At 33.6% G+C, this 20,443-nt stretch overlaps 1 protein-coding gene across 1 annotated transcript in view; it reads right to left on the bottom strand.

Annotated features, from left to right (window-relative positions):
* The window catches only part of LOC129216098 (uncharacterized), a 147,673-nt gene that overhangs the window by 85,395 nt on the left and 41,835 nt on the right, over positions 1 to 20,443 (bottom strand). The gene's annotated exons all lie outside the window — the stretch shown is intronic.

The raw sequence follows: 20,443 nt of genomic DNA, 5'->3' as shown, positions 1-20,443 counted from the left end.
AAACTGTAGCAGTGCTTCAACAAATTTAACAAAAGGTTGTAGTTTCGGCATTCATGTAATGACATCAGCTATTCAAATGCTTTGTTTTTTGTAGCGCTAAATATATCAAACGAACGATGCGCTTTTACTCTTACCAAACTGATATCAAATGAAGTAAACTTAATTTTTCTGTGCGATAAAAGTGAAAGCAAAATATTTAGGTTATCATTCGATTTTAAAAAGTGTTTTTATGTAACTCGAAAGTCCTAGAAACTATAAATAAATTGTTCCATAGCATGGGCGTCCACGAAGGGGGGCTCGAGCAGCCCCTCTGGCGCTTCATACTGCTATTTCAAAAATGAATTGTGAGTTAAAGTATCAAAACACAGTTCAACATATCCAAAAACTGCTAACGAATGACTTATTAAAACTTTCTTTCATTTTTAAATTTTTTTTATAAAACTTTTATAACTGTTTATTGCGTCTTTTAAGGTAAACAAAAGTAAAAAATCTCTTAAGTGGGTTACGGCCATCTGAATTTCATTTCTGAAAATCTTCACGAAATCCGTCTTATACACTGATAGATGATTGCCAATAAACGAATGGTTCATGCAATCGCAAAATTCAAAGTCAGCAAAATGTGGAAATAATAAATACTGAACCCAGGAAGAATAGTTGTGAAGATGTGAATTTGCATTTCTCTACACCTGTCCGTCACGTAACAGAAGAATTTATCATCAGTAGGCTGGTGCTCTTCAAAATTATAGTTTAGCGAAAATGATATTGATGAACGTGAACTTATTGGCATGTCCTTCCAAATCCATCAAAATGAATATGCGCTTGGACGCATTATACCAGCCACACTGAGGACAGACGGGGGATAACAGACGTTCCTACATTGCTTGATACTCGTCTACAGCTTTGTTTCAAGACTTTCAAAAGCATTCCGTAATGTTGGGAAGTATATTAACGTCAGGAGGAAAGTCGTTATCGAAATAAGACACTTTTTGAAGAGAAATATATTGCTGCATCACTGCCAGGCAGGTAGTAAAAGCTGTTGATAAAGAGATCACCCGAAAAACAGTTCTCATTTCGCAGACGCTTGAAAGACAGAAGACTTTACACCCGGTGCGTATTCCGCTGTCCAGATTAAAAAGTAGGGCCCGTTTTGAGTAGTCTTGATCATCGTAATCGGATAATTCATAACTAGGCTTGCCTACTCCTCTTCCTCATTCAGTCTTAAGTAGATGACAACTCATTTGTCACGAGAATTGTATTTTTCTCAGGAAACTCCACATCTTTTAGCGTGAAATTTTAGGATTGTCTTATAGTGAAAGAGAAGTAGTAGCTGCTTCTCATGCTGGGATCGAGTCCAGGTATTCTGTGTGATTGTGTGAAAGTGGCCTTCATCCGTAGACCATATGAAAGTATTTAAGAGTGGTCCTGTTGAAAGACAAGAAAATTACTAAGAAAAGGGTCAATGTTCTATACGTATTAGTATGCCATAGTCCAGCTTCATCTCCATCTGCATAACGTCGTGTACTTGAAACTGGAACTATGCCTTGCTATCGATATTCGATAAATCAATGAAATTCTGCCTGCCTGATGTTTGTCGGACGCCCACTCCACATGCCATCGAAGACACTATTGAGGGTTGTTTAAACAGCGAGGGTATTCAACAACTTGCACGGCTTGCTGAAAATCAAAGCTACAAAAGTGTATGCAGGGCTGTGGATACATTGTTATTATTCTGACTGGAATCATATATTGTAGAGAGTTGTCGTGTAGCTGTTGTCTTGGGAAATAAATATAAAATATGGATAATGTTAGACATACACTTATAAAAAATAAATATGCAATTTCATATATAGGGATATAGCCAATGACATGAAGACATGGAAATAAGGCCCGCACGGTTCTTCAGATCTCAATCTCATTGAATATGCTTGTGTTGTCTTGAAAAGGCAGCTGGCAAGTTGGTAACAGCCTCCATGAAATATAACATCTTTGTATGTGCACTAAAAGAGAAGTTGAAGAAATTGCTTCAAAAGCTGTTAAATCATATCGCCCAAAACATAGAATTTTCTGTGGGGGCTAGATATATTGCTCTATGTTTAAAACCTTCTCAAACGTCGCTACTGTCATTAATGAGATAATTCTTTCACAGTGTCAAGTGCATCTTTTATTACTTTTGGCAACCTTCAATATTTAAGAGCACGACAAATGATCGGCCAATGGTATATCATATCTAATAATCGAACGATAAATATATCAAATGATATGATAATATATCAAACGATATATTGTAATGTTGGAACGGTGTAACAACATTATTTTATCTCTAAGTTTCCCGATCTGTCCTCACCAGTTACTTACAAGTGTGTGTTCCTGAGGGGGGAGGGAGGCAATCTCAAATCGAATGTTTTGAGTCCGAGTTGAAATGATCTGAAACCAAGTTCTTCAAAAAAGAGATTTTTTTTTTCTAACGCTGATGAACATAATATGAAGGTTATGTATATTGCGTTACATTCATAAAAGTCATTATCGCTGCTTAAAACTGTTTCCATTCTCATACCTTTTTGCATCCATCTTCAAAATGATAAAAGGGTGATGAAAGCACGTGCACATTGGCATGTGTTATGAAAATTCAGGTAGTCCAACTCATACAGAAGAACCAAAAATATACAAAAGAGGTTGCCACGCAGCCGGCAACCCCATTCCGTTGGCAAGTCAGAGAAATTAATGATATAAGGTGATAAACGAAGTGGATAACCGAAATGCTCTGCAACGTTAAGGAATGAGGTAATCAAACAGTTTAAATCCCTATAAACCAACAATAAATCAAAGCACATGTTAAAACAGTTAATTTCCACCCCCTCGTATGGGATTCTCTCCTCTGTAATATCACAAAAACCTTAAATCACGAACGGAAGAACATGCTGCCACTTTTAGAGCTATAAACTCGTTCGTATCCGCTAAACCGTGGCACTGGAGGATTCATGGCGAATATGAGTTCGAAGATATGTGCATTTGTCTTCTTCGCTTCGCTGACGAGTGAAGCTATCATATCAGAGGCGGGAGTGAATCTCTGAGAGGACGGAATATCTTCACTCAGTTGGTTCAAGATTCATCCGACTTTCGAAATACCAGCTACAAGAAAACAGGGGAATAAATATCAGACCATTTAACAACACCTTTCGTATATCGGAACTGTCTGAGGCGCAGAGACTGAGGTGTATAAGAATGTAGATTTGCATCATCGTTCCGAGAAATTTTCTAACTACTCGAGATCATTTTTTTTTTCAGGTTATACAGCACACATACGGAGTTACAGCTTCCTTTTTTCATGTGGATGTCTCGCTCGAAACTTTTTATATTCCGGAATATTATTGCGTGGGAACTATATACGCATAGAAGTATTTTTTCAATGCTAGCGTATATGAGACAGCAAGAAGCAAAGCGATGAAAGTGCCAAAACTAAAAATTTCGAGATTTTTTTTGTGGGACAATAGATGATACTAGCAATTCTGGCAGATGCTGCTATGCAGCAAGATTTAGAAAAAAATTTCAATAGAAGCTTTCCTAGGGTCTGATCGTTAAACAGGTTTTACTCAAAACTCTAAATTGTTCACTTACATTTCCTTGCTTCTCACAGCCTCATATTTTCTCTTTTCATGAATATATAAGAAAAATTCTGCCTAGTCTACCTTAATTATTATTACTACTATTCTATCAGCTGATTTTATACAAAAGCGCTTGGAATAGTATTTTTCCGTTTTGAATAACTATACTTTATATTATTATTGATACATTATTTTAAAATTGTATTGGTTCTCGTGTGATGGGTATAATAAAAGGCATCGTGTGAATGGGTATAATAAAAGGCATTTTTCAAATAAATATTGAAGCTTTTGAGCTTTATACCCAACAACCAACACACGATTGATTTTTTGTACGTCAATAATCTTCCTTATACAGTGAAACCTGTGTAAGTTGACCACTTGAAGTTCACTACTTTATTGGTCAAATTAAATAGGTTGTCAACTTATAGAGGTTGAATTATATGATATAGATCTAATACTGTGCCTGAAAATAGCGGTCAACTTAGACAGGTGGTCAACTTACAAGGGTGGTCAACTTTACAGGTTTTACTGTATTTCCGCAGTTACAACTACTAAAACCAGTGGTTGGAAAAACTACATTTTTTTTGTAGCGAACTACAACTACTTTGTTACAAATGTAGTTAACTACAGCTACAACTACTTTTTTCAAAATGTAGGAACTACTAACTACTTTTGAAATGTAGTCGCTACTTCGCTACTTTCCAAAAAATAAGCAAATAAAAAGCATACACAATAAGCTGTCCCTCAAAAAATGAAAGTCAATTTTTCAAGTCGCATACACTCTTGTATTTTTTCTCTTGTGTCAAAACAATCGTGAAAAAAAGTTTCATATAATTTGCACAAGGGCAACCCGTAGCGACCTGCACCTGAAAGTGTAAAACAGTACTTGTACGCTAGGCCAAATCGCAAAAAAAAAAAAAAAAAAGTTTTTTAGAAACTCGAAATTTCTGTTGGGAAACGTTGCCCCTGTACCCAACACCCCACATGTACCACAAGAACATTTATTCAAATTAAAAAACATTTAGATATGACACACTTGACCTAAAATTTATAATTTTACTTAAAAAATTGATTTTTTTTCAGTTATCTTTTAAAAAATTACATATAAATTTAAATAGAATATCAAGTTCAAAAATTAATAACGAACACATTTACAGATCAACAATTACAAACGGATAATAAAAAAATAATATATTTTAAATGAAAAATTTAACTCAACCTGAGAAAAAAACAGATCTTTGAGTACTATGTGGGAGACTTAAAAATTGCAGGAAAACAAACATTTCTATTTAACGCTAATTACCTACTTTTCTACTTTACTGTTTATATTTGTCAGCTTGATAATTTCGTAAAATATTAAATTTCTGAAAATATGTATCAAAAACTTAATTTTTTGAAGAAATTATAAATGTTAGGCACGTGTGGGATATCTAAATGGTTTTTAATTTGAATAAATGTTTTTGTGGTGCATATGTGGGTATAGGAGCAACGTTTTATCAACAGAAATTTTGAGTTTCTAAAAAAACATTTTATTTCAATTTGGCCTAGCATTACACAAGTGCTGATTCACACTTTCAGACAAAATCGGCACTTGTTGCCGTTGTTCAAATTATATGATTTTTTTTTGGATGTAAAAGGATAAAATATAAGAGAGGGTGCGACTTGAAAAATCAACTTTCGATTTTGGGGGGGGGGGGGGAGCGGATCCTGATACACAAACACACACACCGTAAGAGAATTGAACAAAAAAGATTGATAAATCAGCTCATCAGAAGACATTAAGAAAAATGTCCGTTATCATACTCTCACACACTGTAATGCTCGTATTTATTATAAGTCCTCCAGAACAGTTCAATTTTATCCTTTTCTATAACATTTTAAGTAGCTTCTTTTTATTTGGTGAATACTGTCAAAAATTTAAGCCTCGCTAAAATATTTTTGTTTTTTAATCTTCGGTCAGTTCATATAAAATTCACCAAATCTTTCAACTCGCGAAATCACCGATATCTTTATTTTCGCGAAAATAAGTGCTTTTTGCAATATGAATATTGGTGAAATACGAAAATTACAACGGCAAAAAAAACTAATGGCGTCAAACAGATAGAACGTATGGCGTCAAAATGAAATGCCTGAGGTCAGCTCGTATTTTTATGAGTCTTATTTCTCATTGCATCCGCTGATGTACTTCTGTAAAATTTGAGCCAATGAAATTCGTTTGAACCTTTTTTTTTTTGTTTTCAGTTTATTTAAAAGTAGTTTCCAGAAATCGCTACAAACTACTATTTTTTGTAGTTAACTACTCACTACACTACTTTTTTAAAAACGTAGTGCGCTACACTACAAACTACTCAAAAATGTAGCTACTACAGTAGCGTCGCTATTTGTAGCGCGCTACTTCCAACCACTGAAACCGTTTGATTTCTTAGCGAAAATTCAAATATTACAAAGAAGGGTTGGATGATTTAAAATCAAGCTTTATAATATAAACAGGAATTTATTTAATTATTCACAAAACGGTATTCTAATAATGAGAGTATAAAATGCACCGAAAAGTTATCCACTTTTTCATTGAAAACAAATAATATAGTATTCACAAATGCTGAAGGTTGGTTGACCTGCATTATTAGTTTTATATCCCCCTCGACTTCTTCATCATAATTAAAATGGTAATGGGGCAAAACTTTGGAATTTCTGGGGTTTAATCAACCGCCCTCTTAATTTAAATTAAATGTCATTAAAAGAGTGTTCTCTAAAATTTTCCAAATAATAACTGAGATTGTTATCAATTTTTAAAAGTGTTTCTGCTCTTAATTTGATTTAAATTTATGGTTTTCTTTAACCGACTTCAAAAAGGAGGCAGTTATCAGTTCATACAATATGTATGTTTTTTTCTCTAGTTACTCTTTCCCTATGTTCAAAACTACGAGTTCAAGTTGAACCTGGTTTACTCCTAGTGCATACTGTTTTATGTTCGCAGTCAGGTGTCCGAACAACTTTCAACGGAGCCTAATACAGTTGTATAACCCGAAGAGAATCTTCTTTTTTCAGTAAGTACCTCAAAACCAGCCATTTTTCATCAGTTGATATGCTGTTCGTCCGAACTTAAGAATTTGCGGTTTTTATAATCTAGCCCAGTGTTTCATAAAGCTCTAAATATTCCACTGAAATTTTAAGTATTGATATTCCCTTAATCTTTTTTTTTTTTTTTTTTTTTTTTTGAGACAGAGAGGGAGAGAAATTTTCAGATTAGCATTTGAATACCTCTTCTCTAAACTATGATTGTTTTATGTTTTGCTTAAACATACACGGGTATAAAAAGTTTTGAACTCATAAAATAGCTTTATAACTGAGATAGTGTTTTAGAAATATTTATAAAAATTAATATCAGTATCGCTGCTGCTTACGTTACAAATGTTTATAATGATCGAAAACGAAGTACTCGATGTTAAAGGATTCCACGTTTTAGAATCAGGGCGGTTATTAGCATTAACAGAAAAATTAGAGCAAAAATACAGTTAAAACGATTAATTAAAAAATTCTAAAAGAAAAATTGCTAAAAGTTTTGATTAAATTGAAGCAAAAAAATTATTTTATGTAGGCTGCATTCACGCATGATACATTTTATGTTGTTACATCAGTCATTAAACTTAAACCGTACGTTTACGATCGAGCCTTTTCTCACTAAAACACCATTTTTTTGCTGAACATTTACTATAACGATGTCGTGATGACAGTTTTACTTTGGAACAAAGCAAAACTCGTAACTGTAACTACGACAAAGCTACTAGATGAACAAAGTGGAATAAATTAATAGTGAAATTGCTCAGAAAAAAACGGAGTACTTTGGAAACACAAGTCTTTGCTAAGTGATAAAAACTGCAAAGAGCAAAAAACAATAACGTCAAAGTCTCTAACATTTTCTTTTATGTCATAAACGTGGCCTTCGGGAATTTTGTGTTGCCAGCGATCCTATGTACGGAATGTGATGGCTGTATAAAGAAGACTACATCTTTACTATCGTCTGCTGATTTACGCACACCGCTGACGAAAAAGAATTACTCCAGTAAATGCGTGTTTCCTCCCGCTATTGTGTTGTGCCGTCTAGTATTTTAAGTCTGGAAACAGATACTTACGGCATGGATTCCCATTTTTATCCCGGGTGTTCTATGTTGGAAAACAAATCAGGGAGAGACAAGTGGAACGATTTCGCAAAATGGCGCGCAGCCGATTCTAACTTTGTTACACTCGGAGCAAGATGGAGAAGTTGTTTTGGAATCTGTTTTTTTAACCAGATATGAATGAATTTGATGTAAAAGAGCCGGAGAGACAAATGCTAGAAAATATTTTTACTTTGGAATTGTCAGAGAAATACTGTTAAAAAAAATACACTGTTGCAATACAAGAATAGTATTTTTTTTTTTTTTTTAAGGTAGGTGAACACCCTAGTTTTCAAAAAAAAGTCGACTTTGACACTTAGAGAAATTTGGAGAGTTTCAATATTCTTCTTTTCAAATCCACACACAAAAAAAATTAAGCGATGAAGTATTGAGAAAACTTGAAAAAATATAACGAACTCAAAATAACTGAAATTTATTTTCTTTCTTGATTTTTTTTCATAACCACGTATTCCAAGTTTTTAAGTATGCCAAGAGCTCCAGCAAAAAACGTATTGACTCTATCCATCTCAAACTTTCCAAAAATGGTAGTTTAATATATTGCTGTCTTATAAATCTTTAAAACCTAATGTGCATGCAATATGCGGTTTTAAAATGATGATCAATTAAAGTCAGGAGGCAAAAACCATGGTTTTTCAGGTGGAAGTTTCAAGCATTTACTCATGAAACCTGTTTTTATTTAACTATTTCCAAATTGGAGATTCATATCAGTTTCTGGTATCTAACGAAGAGTAGACACAAAAAGTTTTTTTAATTATGGAAAAGTGAATGCACTGGTAGTGTTAAGGAAATGGTAGTTTTTTTCTGGAAAAATGGCTTTTTATTAAAACAAAAACCCTTAAAAATTTCTTTTCAACAAATTAGTCAAAACGTGTTATTTATGTCATATTAAATAATCATTTCAAATTATAGAAAGGTGCGCTGAATGTTAAGAAAAAAATATTTGGAGTGATCGCCTACCTTAAGTTCTTTCGATAATTTGGCGAACTTTTTCTCACAAAGCGAGAGTTAGAACCATAGACTAATAATAAGAGTAGACCGAGCTATGGCAACCCTTTTGCTGCTCATAAACCAAACCATGTGACTGGTGGATATCCTAGCAACAGCGGGCGTTGATCGAAGCAGACGATCAACGCGAGCGAGAAATAAAATAAATAGAATTGATGGAATACGGAAGAATGAGCTTTTATGAAATCCTATTTGTAAATTTGTTATTCTAAGTTGTAAATATTTTGTTAATATAGTAAGTTTTTCGTTTAGATGGTACTGTGCATTTTCTTTAGTCAATTTTTAAATAACTCTCTAAGCAATTAAAGATACAAACGCCCAAAAAGAATCGGCAAACGGTAAGATTCTTACATACAATTTCAATTTAAGATACCGATTAGTACATTTTTGCGTTAACGCAAAACGTTTACGCCATTCCGTTCACGCCAACGCTGACGTAAGATTTCCAAATGAAATAAAAGTTACTGAAAACTGTGATCAAAAACTAATTACGAATGTCAAAATAATACATAACTAAAAGAAAAACAGTTCAATCTCTGCACCTGGAAAAAAAAATTATAATGAAAACACATTGCGTCTTAAAATACATGTCGAGTGCCAAACTATAGATAATGTTGCCATCTAGCAACCATGCTGCCAAAGTTTTCGCCAAGCCTTTCCACTAGTCACGTGATGTATCCATGAACCAATTTTTTTCATCAGCAAGTCTGAGAAAGCTCGGTCTACTCTTATTATTAGTCTATGGTTAGAACCAAATAAAATCTGAGTTCGGAAAGAAAACCTCCTGCTTTTTAAAGTCAAAATTGCTCGAGTTTTTAAAATTATGTACCGATACTATACATAATAGTTAATTTCACTTTTTATTTTATTTTGTAATAACTCATTGTCATAGAATTAAGGCAAAAAAAGAAAACCATCTATTTCAGGGAGAGGGGAGGAGAAGAAAATTGGGAAATAGTTACTTGGAGAAGTTGATAGCAAATAACTAGACATTCGTCAAGTCGATGTTATAGCTGATGAAGTATAGAGTTACTAATAATGAACCGAGGGCTATGAGGTACGTACTGAAAGATGAGATCAATATTCTACTTGAAAATATCGCACTCTGCAAGGAAAGTGACACAACTTTGGGGGAAACGTACTGGCTACTGATTTAAAATCTAAATTTAATGCGCTTTCTTGCTACAAAACTCGTACAAAATTAGTTTACATAACTAAGGCGTGGTGGCGTAAAAACGATATCATCAATAGTGACACATCCTTAAAACGTCATAATTTAGAAAAAAACATTTTTGAACCTTAAGTATGCATTATGAGTTTAGACCACAAAAACTAACCAGTAAACATCACATATAAATTTTTTGTGCGCATTGTAATATTTGAGACTAAAATGCTGTAAACTACTGTAGCGTAAAGCTTTGATTTTCTCCAGTCCTGTTTTTATGAGTTGTGTCACTTTCCTTGCAGGTCTGTGATGTGTGTAAGTCTAAGAGTCAAATTGAAAAATAATAATAAATGTTAAAAAAAAATTCAAATGTAAAATAACTCGAAAACATTTAAAAGATTATGAACATTGAAAATGAAAATGCACAAAACAAAATATAATATAAGTCTCACAGCTTACATGATGCAATAATTTTTATTGCAATGGGTAAAATGCAATAAAATAGGGTGCTCGAACCAAATATCCCTAGTTTAAAACTTCCATCTCAAAACATTTATTTGAGGGAGAATGGTACATTTAACTCTTTATCATGTCAATAATATCACTTACACAATAACTTTAACCCCTTGACATGCAATGATGTCATTCCTTTCATCTGCCATTGCAAACTTCGATGTCTCCGTGACGTCATTCATTTAAAGTGCCATTGTAGATGACGTGCTGTAGATGCCATTCATTTCATTTACCATTGTAAACTCTTTGACGTCAACGAAGCGTCATTGTGCGTCAAGGGATTAAGATAATTTGGGTCTCCAAAGTTGTTTTTGCTTAGATCTCAGCAACTAGACCACTTTCAGACTTCGGGATTTCACTAAATGATTTGCTTATCTTAAGGTACAACTTAACGCTGAAAAATTAATTGATCTAAAATAAAATCATTATTTTGGTCAGGATGGAAAACAGCAAATTTCATTTAAATTCTCCATTACATGATTAAACGTAAAACGCGTTGCAACAAATATTCATTGCCTTACAACAGCAATATTATTAGTAATGATAATGAAAATTTTGTATGATGACTTTTCTGGAGCAAGCATGAAATGTTTTCCCTATCATTGCTCTCATCTATGACAATAATCGATAACGGGGCTAAGTAAAGAGATATTAGAATCTTTATCACGAGTAAATTCTATGTTTTGAAACATAAATTAGTTTGGAAAACCTTCAATATTTAAATGGTTTGAATTAAATTAGCAAACAAACAAGTCCTAGAGAGGAACAAGGATTAATTTTTAGTGTCAACTGCTTAAAGTTTTAGATACGTATATAGGTTTTTCCTGTTAGTACGGAGCATTTATATGAAAAAAAAGGTGAAGTTTCGTGATGGTAACATTATTCTATTTCTGAATTACATTTGCACTAAGAAGAATAAAATAGCAATTTTTTTTTAATTCTAAGTACTTTTCATAATGCATTCAAAGGACCAAATAACTTTCCTGTGTCAGAAAGGACAATTTAATTTTATTCTTGTAGTTTTCAAAAATTTCAAGAAAATACCCCACAAACGAAGAAAAGTGCGGTTCTAATTATTTAAACCAAATCTTCCCCATAAGAAAAATATGCATTGTTTCAACACTCAAAGTTATGACTGAAAGCTAGATAATAATAAAAAGAATTTTCATGACTTGAGCCGCACTTTTCTTCGTTTTTGGTGTCATTTTCTTGGAATTTTTGCAAACTACAGGAATACTTAAATTGTCCTTTCTGACCCAGAAAAGTTATTTTGTCCTTTTGAGTGCATTATGAAAAGTGATTGGTATTTTTCTAAAAATTATTTCATTCTCTGTTGATGCTATGACGAACCTACTGCTGTTGCAAGCAGAAAAAGGGGAACATGGTGTCACAATGCAGTAGAAAGCAAAACTTGCCTGTTGTCTGAGTAGGCTGAAGAAAAATTCGTAATAGCAGTGCAAATGATGTTGCAGTGTGCTGTCAGAATGAGCAAAAGAAATCCCCCCAATACTAAAAGAAAAACGTAGACCAATACTTTCCTCAAAACCGGCAGTTTCTACTGCTCCTAAAGATGAGGGACATTCTCGTGAAAATAGTACAAATCACGCACGACAATTTTTTTTTTTTAAAATCAGTGTTAACAATTAATTACCACCAATTCATCATATTTTTTCCATTGATTCCCTCCATATAATTGTGTATAATCAAGAATCAATGGATTGGACATAATTAGTTTATGAAGAGCTAAAATATATTTGGAACAATAAGGACGACCTTAGGTGTCCCAGCTTTAAACCAGTAGGAGTTGAAATGAGATTTAAGATCGTACTAAAATATAGTTACAGTACAAAGTATCAATAAAATTACATCTTTCACACAAAAATAATTTTATAGCAATGCAGTGTGGAAGAAACATTTCCCATGGAATTTTTTTTTATGTCCCAACATTTTCTATGTTTCGCAGTATCCACTCGATTACAGCCATTTCAAAAATAAAATAAGCAACTACACAATCTAGCAACATTTTAAAGAAATCTAAATAGTATTATTTCTTAGTCAGCCACTAATTGCACAGTAGGACAAACAAGGTGAGTCCTATCACTTTTTTCTGATAGTTAATTTGAATTGTTGGTTGTCTACTACGTTACATTTGAACTAATGATTAAAAAAATATTTCCTTGAAGCTGAAGATAGAATGTCAGTTTTATAATCTTTATTTCATTTTACTGTAACTTTTTAAAAATTATTATTAAAACGATTTTTTTTAAGTTTATCTGTCAACTGTGTTACATTAAGTGTTTAAAAAAATTTGCTTATACATAACCCTTTTGTTAATTAATCATACACAAATAAATTGAGAGTTAATTTTAAAAATATGATTAGAAGGTAGAAATTTTCTCTATTGATAAACGAAATTTCAGAGTGGCAGATACGATTTGTACTATTTTCGGGAGAATAACCCCTATATTATAACGAGATAAGACGACGGATTGGGTCATGAACCGAATAAATCTCACGGGTTCAAAAGTTCCCTGATGTTTAATTATTAACTTTGCATGTATTGAGTTCGGTTTTGATGCTTTCTTATACATCCTAGCTTTTTGCTAACTAAAGGAATATTTCAAAACCAGGAAATTTTCATTTGGACACCGCGAGTATTGAAGTATCAAGTAAAGGAGTAGTCACATGCCAAAAGTCCTTTAAAAATTAGTGTAGGAACAAGTTAGGAGGGGCAGCACTAGAAACCTAACAACTTCAAAAGAAGTTGAGTGCCATAAAAATAACATTTCACTGTTTACTGAATGGCAGGTTAAACTGTACTACAAAAAAAAAAAAAAATGCATATTTAGCGCGTGCATATGAACACATATACATGTATAAAAACTAAAAGATCAATTTAAGTAATGTTATGTATTCCAGTATTATTTAAACTGAAGAAGGAATTTTTGTTAACTTTGTCTTTATTTAAACTTTGTAAATAACTAATGAATACCTATGGTTTTTTTTCTTTTTTGTAACATATTTGCGCTGATTCAAAAAAAATATATTTATCAGTCGTACTGATTTTATGCATATATTTTCTTTTTAACTTCATAGCGAAATTTAGTTTTATGAATAAATATGTTAATTTATACCCTTAATTTTGTTTTGAAGTCAGTTAATATTTTAAAAAATACTTTTAAAAAAGCATGATCAAGTTACATGGTATGAAACTATCATGGAATCATAATATAGCAACTAAAAAAAAAAAGAGAAGAATCCGCCAAATAATTTTCCTCAGATTGAAAGAGAACCTGAGAAATTCATGCTTACTGCACGTATCTATAGCGTTCTTTTTTTTAACTGGTTAAAATGTCAATCGATCAAACATATTGATTTAACCGCTGTTTATTTTAAAGAAACCTTCATTTAAAACCCTTGAAATAATAAATACGTGAAACGTTAATATTAATTACTGCTTTATGACGCCCGTTTTTTAATGGGGTGGTTTCCTTCAGTCAAAAGTACTTCTTTGAGGCATGGAAATAGATAGAATAAGCAAAAAAAAAAAAAAAAAAGAAAACATGGACCCAGAAAATACTTTTATTTTCCCAACAGTTTTTTTTTAAATGGTCCGATTTTTCAAACAAGGCGTGGTCTTGATGACGTCACAAATGATGCACTTTGCCGCATCTTTCTACTACGTTTCCACGTTATGATAATCAAGCAGCGAATTAAACATTGCACTCTGCGCTTGCTATCAACCATATCATTGCCAATGCACGTGAGTAAAGATTCGAATAAAATATTTTACACTGTGAATGGCAACACTGGCATTTCATCATTTGTGATGTCATCGGCAGAAGCCATGAACAATGAAAGCGTCCCGATTTAAGTAATGTTTTGAAAATATTAAACGTAAACAAATTTATAAAAAAATGATCGGATCCTATGTTTTTAAGAATGCTTTTTCAAAAAAATAATACTTTTAAAATTTTGGAAACGACCCCATTGGAGTTTCATTTTAAATCAGTTGTTTAAATTGATCAAAAATATTTACTTAAGCCTAGCTGGTTTCTGCGAAACTTACTGATTTTCTTTTCATAAGTTTTTTTTTTTTTTTTTTTTTTTGTAATTGATCAATATGGTTAAATAAAGTTATGGGACTTTGTCGGGATCACCCTCAAAGACTTCTCGAACTGTAAATTTCAGGAGAGGGGGGAGGCGGGATTTTTTAATTAGCCGAAAACTCGAAATTTTACCACATGATAAAACGCGAGCGTATACGTAATGAGGAGACACATGTAATGAGAAAAGACACTAGATATTTAAAATAATTTCATCGCTGCAAAAGTGCCTCTAAATTTTCCAAATATTCAGGAAAAAATTCGACGAATGAGGAAGCTTTTTGGGGGATCCCTGATCACTTTCTATCGGTTAAAGAAAGAAACAATGAAATTGGTTCATTTAGTGGGAAATTGTGGATGGGAAGAAAAGAAAAAGAGGATAAGAAGTTAAAACCTCTCCGTTTTAACCCTTCAGGTGGTATATCCTTTTCTCCAGGCGGGTAGAGATTATAATTTCGACGATGAGCGTAAAAATTGAGTTGTACTGAACACTTCAAGTGCAATGTCGAAATATGAATAAAATACTTCCTCTGTTGCATTTCATTTCTTTTGAATTAAATCAAACAAAATTATCAAAAATCAGTTAACCAGTATGCGCAAAATTAAAAGGAAAAATTTTATCTCTCAAAAGCAGATGTTCCTCAAACCAGAACAGAAAAAAAAGTTTAAAAATTAATTTGAATTTTGACATCCGGAATTTAAATTATGTTTTTCGCAGTCACGTGTGTGTTTGTGTCTGTGTGCAGGCATGAGTGTGTGAGTATGTGTGCGTGTAGGTGGGGATGTGTGTGTGTAGGTGTGCGTGCTTGTGTGTATGCGTGTGTGTGCGCGCGTGTGTATGTGCGTATGTGTGTGTATGTGTAGGTGTGTGTGTGTATGCGCATGTGTGTAGGATATGGACGCAGCTTGGAGACGATTTTCGCTAGAGGAGCAGCATCGTGAGGCCGGTCGACGGTGGTGCTGCAGAGGGAGGCGGGGGAAAAGAAAATCATTGGAATTCAAAACAGTCAAATGAGAACAATAAGCGATGTGATTGCTCAAAAAGGTTTATCCAAAGGGTTAAAGTCGAGAAAAAAAAGTAAACATTGCACCGAGTGCTTACCCGGTCACTGCTGTTGTTGTTGTTCCCGTACGTGTATAACGAAATACCCTCGGGCTATATTATGGAGCTAAATAATACTAGCTTATGTTATTGGAAGTGTATGATCAATTATTTACAATTTAGAAATTGTTTCTTGCAAACTCTTTTTTTGTGTAATTTGAACTCGATGAGTTTGACTTTTATCCTACATACATTTTCCACGAAACCGATCAAGGTGTTATTTCTTCCAAACCGTTTTTCTCTCTCTCCCATCTTGTTCTCAAAGACGTTTTAGTGGTTTGAGATCCGAATTCGCGCTAAACGATGCTGCGATCATGACTGGCAATGCAATGCCAAACTGGCAACCCACGAAAACAATAACTCTGCGGTCTCTATTGTTTGCTTTGCGGTATCGTAACTTCATGTCCTGTGACGTCACACGCTGATTCTCCCGCACTGTTTAGGTGTCCCAGAGATTGTCTGTCGCATGTTCGGCTTGCCCTTGCAACCTCCGTGTCACTATCCTCTTGCATTTCAGTAAGAGGCATTTTACCACAAGACACGGCCGATCAGGAAGAAGCGGAGACATAATTTATATCTTCGAGTGCTTAAATGAGACATTATATTTCGAAGTTTCGATGCAGTGCTTTCTGGAATTTCCTCTGTATTAGGTCTTTGGGAAAACAACTTCAGGCAAAACTTTGTAAGACTGTTTTCCTAAAACTGTCCTATTATCGGGTGGGGGTGGGGGGAATCTTGACCAAATTTAGCGCAGAGACCCTTTGATGCTCAGGAATTGATACAAGGTTATTCTCCAAAAAAGTTTACTCTTGTTAAAAACAACGGCTAATTTCTTGGAATTTAAAAAAAGCCCCAGGAGGTCTAAATTTAGAGTCATAAATACTTTTTTTTCCTTTTCGTATCTAAGCTTGATTGTTGATCATGCGTCACTTGACGCAACTTTTACTTTCGAGAAGACCATGCAGCGCCCGGCAACGTAGCTATTATCTACTAAAAATCGTCTTTCTATTTCTGTTAATCACTCCTGTGATATATTTTGCACGCTAAAAGCAATTACCGATTAACTTTTCGCTGTCAAATGAGGACTAATTTATCAAAAGGGAACATGTTCAGGAGGTGAGAAAGACGAATTAGGGTAAGAGCAAAATAGTTTTATCAACTATTCTGGGGAAAAAAAAGCATAAGAGATATCGCCATCTTAATTTTGGATATGTGCCTTTTGAACGAAAACCTGAATGTTGAACATTCCAATTTCACCAAAACTCGTAATATTTCACCCTCTCATATTCTCTTATCGAAGTACATGAACCTTAAAGTAGTGGATTAAAATTTTAGGATTTTGAACATGTGTTCCTTTGGATCTAAAAGTCTTCGTACTAGAAGTTCCTTCCGGATGTGTCTCCTTTTATTCAAAATAAAACGTGCAGTGGATGGATTTGTTACCTTTTGATCAAAAAGCCACACTTCACCCTTAAATAAAAGATGATTTTCTACGTTTGGACTTCTTGAGAGTAAGTGATTTAATAAAGGTCATATGAAAGATTAAGAAAATGTCATAAAATGAATTTTTCTAAAGAGTGGATAGGTTCCCTTTTGATTAATTACTCCTCAAATGCTATTCAAGTTCATAGCAGTTATCAGCAACCTCGGAACGCGAGCAGATTGTACTTGTGGCAATCGAAAGTCCATTAGTATTAAAAAACTATGTGTAACATTGCCACTGGCAAATAAAGTTCATGCAAAAAAATATTTTTACCATGATAAAAATGAAAATATCATTTTAAATTAATAAAAACTGGACAATAATGCAAATTATGTTGAACAGTTAGTTCATATTGATAAATTTGATTGCTTTTACATTGTAAATTGAGTAAAAATTGTTGCAAAAAATGTTGATAACATTTTTTTTTTTTTTTTTTTGCAGATTGATTAGATTATGATTACAATATAAGCATTATGTTTCTACTAAATGCTTAAATTTAAAATAATTTACTTTTTAATAAATAATGTTAACAAATTATATAAAAGTTTTATTTCATCACCAAATTAATTGTATACGTATAAAACACATGAAAAGCTGCATTTTCATTCTGTCTAATTCGTCTGTCATTTAATGCAAAACTTTTTCCGTCGCCCCGGACTTTTTGCAAAGAAGTGAAAAAAATGGCAACCCTGCATACGGGGCTTAGTGCGGGACAAAGTAAAATAGTTCACTTCGCTTACTTATTCATTCACGTATTAATTTATTTACGTACTCATTCATTTATCAATTCAAATGTTTAAATACATTTATTCCTTAATTCAACTTCTCTTTATTCATTCATTCACTTATTGAGCAATCACGATTGCTTATTGTTCTCGCCTGAGCGTCCTTGATGTTGTGGTTCCTTTTTCAGCTTGGACCAGGGGCCTCTGCAGCACCACCGCCCACGGCCTCTGCAGGCGTGCCTCCTCTGGTCCTGCGCACTGTCACCTGGAAACCTGCACGCACGCACGCACGCCTGCACACACACACACAATTATACACACGTAACCACCCAGGAGGAGGGGCAGGCTTGAAGGGACAGAAGCCGTTTTTAGAAACAATAACTCCAGTGAGCAGGGTCTTGCCGAAATTCGTGATTGTCAAAAACATAATTTAAATTCAAAATTTCGGAATTCAAATTAGTTTTTTTTTTTTTTTTCTGAATCTTTCACTATTTTTTTTCACTTGTCTTTTCTCTCATGTATTATTTAGTTTATTAACTTATTTATTCGTTCATTTTTCATTATTTAATCATAAGTTGAAGAATTCATTTCTTCATTCATTTATTTTTTTAAGAAAATAGTTTTCATAAACAAATAGAAAATATTAATAATATCATAAACAAAGAGAAAAATATTTTATTTTTCACTTTTTTTAAGGTACAATTTTACTGCTAAAAAGGAATTACTATTTCAACGCAAGTTTCATTATATTTTTCGATCTTTTGTATGTGCATTTATTTATTTATTTTTTCATGTGCTGTGATTTTCAAAATAAATTTCTAATTTGCTCATTTTGACAAAGGTGATTTATTTTTAACCCCTTCAGTCAGAATGATGAAATACTTAACCAAAAATGTTTATGTTGTAATTGTTATGTAATGGTTATGCAATGGTTATGCAATTTAAAGGGTTATGTACAGTAGGGGGAAATCCGGTTTTGGATAGTGCGGAAAAGTTGCTATATGGGCCCGTTATTAACCATAAAAAATTTCGCTAAATTTGTTTAATATTTAACCGACGCTATTTGACCTTGAAAAACTGAAAAAAAGGGCGAAAATGCACTTTTCAACCACTTTGGGGGGGGGGGGGGTCAAAAATAAAAAGTTGAAGCTAGTTTTAGCAAACATTAGAAGTATCTGTCAGTAAATTAGTTGAAATCCTCAAAGACTTTCATACATTTCGTAGAATATCTTTACTAATAATAAAGCTGAAAGTCTCTGTCCAGATTTATGTCTGGATGTCTGTGACCCGCATAGCGCCTAGACCGTTCGGCCGATTTTCATGAAATTTGGCACTAAGTTAGTTTGTAGCATGAGGGTGTGCATCTCGAAGCGATTTTTCGAACATTCGTTTTTGTTCTTTTTTATTTCAATTTTAAGAACATTTTCCGGAGCAAAATTATCATACGATGGACGAGTAAATTGCGAAATTATCATGACGTGGAACCGTAACATGGGAGAGCGAATGAACATAGCCAATTGGCGAGAAATTTATCATCCATTATTTGTAAATATACAGGTGAACCAAATGACCTTTTAATTTTCTACTACGGGCAAAGCCGTGCGGGTACCACTAGTTTAGGAATATTTGGAAAAATGGATAGAGTAACAACCCAGAAACTACGAAAAAGAGAAAAAAGATGCCAAAAAATTGAAACAAGTGTTGCTTTGGATGAGAAAGACATATCAGTAACCAGCACAAGTGGATTCAGGGTTAAGGAAAGTCATATTACATTGAATGAACCTGAAACAGAACTTGAATCAGGAGAAAGCACAGAAAATACAGATGACGATTTTAAATGGAACTATCCGCTTTCAAGAAAACGTAAGCGAACTGATGCGCCATCAACAACGACAAGTCAAATGAGACTTTCTATGCCTCATACAGCTTTAGCAGCAGATCTAACTGGCGCTTCAAAGCAGTTCTCGCTGATTTCGACTTAGTTTCTCCTAAACAAAACAAAAATATAAGGAGAGAAGTCGATAAAAAAAAAGGAGCGAGCTAAGAGAAAGGGATTAAAGAGCAGTTAAAGGGGCAGCTATAAAGAGTTTGTATTTTGACGGCCGCAAAGATGACACCCTTCAAAAGACATCTAGCCATCAAAAATTAGCATCTGAAGCACAATGTAGCACTGATAGAAGAGTCAGGTAGCAAGTACATCGGTCATTTATCACTAACAGTTGTTGAAAGTGCAAAAAAAAAAAAAAAAAAAATCGCAAGGTATTATAGGCTTTGCAAAAAAGTATAATATGAGCTTGCTTAACTTAACGGTTATTGGATGCGACGGAACAAATGTAAATACGGGATGGAAAAGTGGAGTAATTCGTTTACTTGAGACATATCTCCAAATACCTTTACAGTGGAACATATGTCTGCTGCATACTAATAGGTTGCCACTGAGGCATCTTATTCTGGAAATGGACGGTTGCACAAAGGGGCCACATTCATATTCTGGAGCTATCGAACAACTTCTTAGAGATTGTAAAAAAAAAAAATCTGGTGGTCAAATTTGATAAAATTGACTT

This window comes from Uloborus diversus, chromosome 2, assembly GCF_026930045.1.
Source record: "Uloborus diversus isolate 005 chromosome 2, Udiv.v.3.1, whole genome shotgun sequence".
Lineage (NCBI taxonomy): Eukaryota > Metazoa > Arthropoda > Arachnida > Araneae > Uloboridae > Uloborus > Uloborus diversus.
This window is presented reverse-complemented; position numbering and strand designations above follow the sequence as displayed.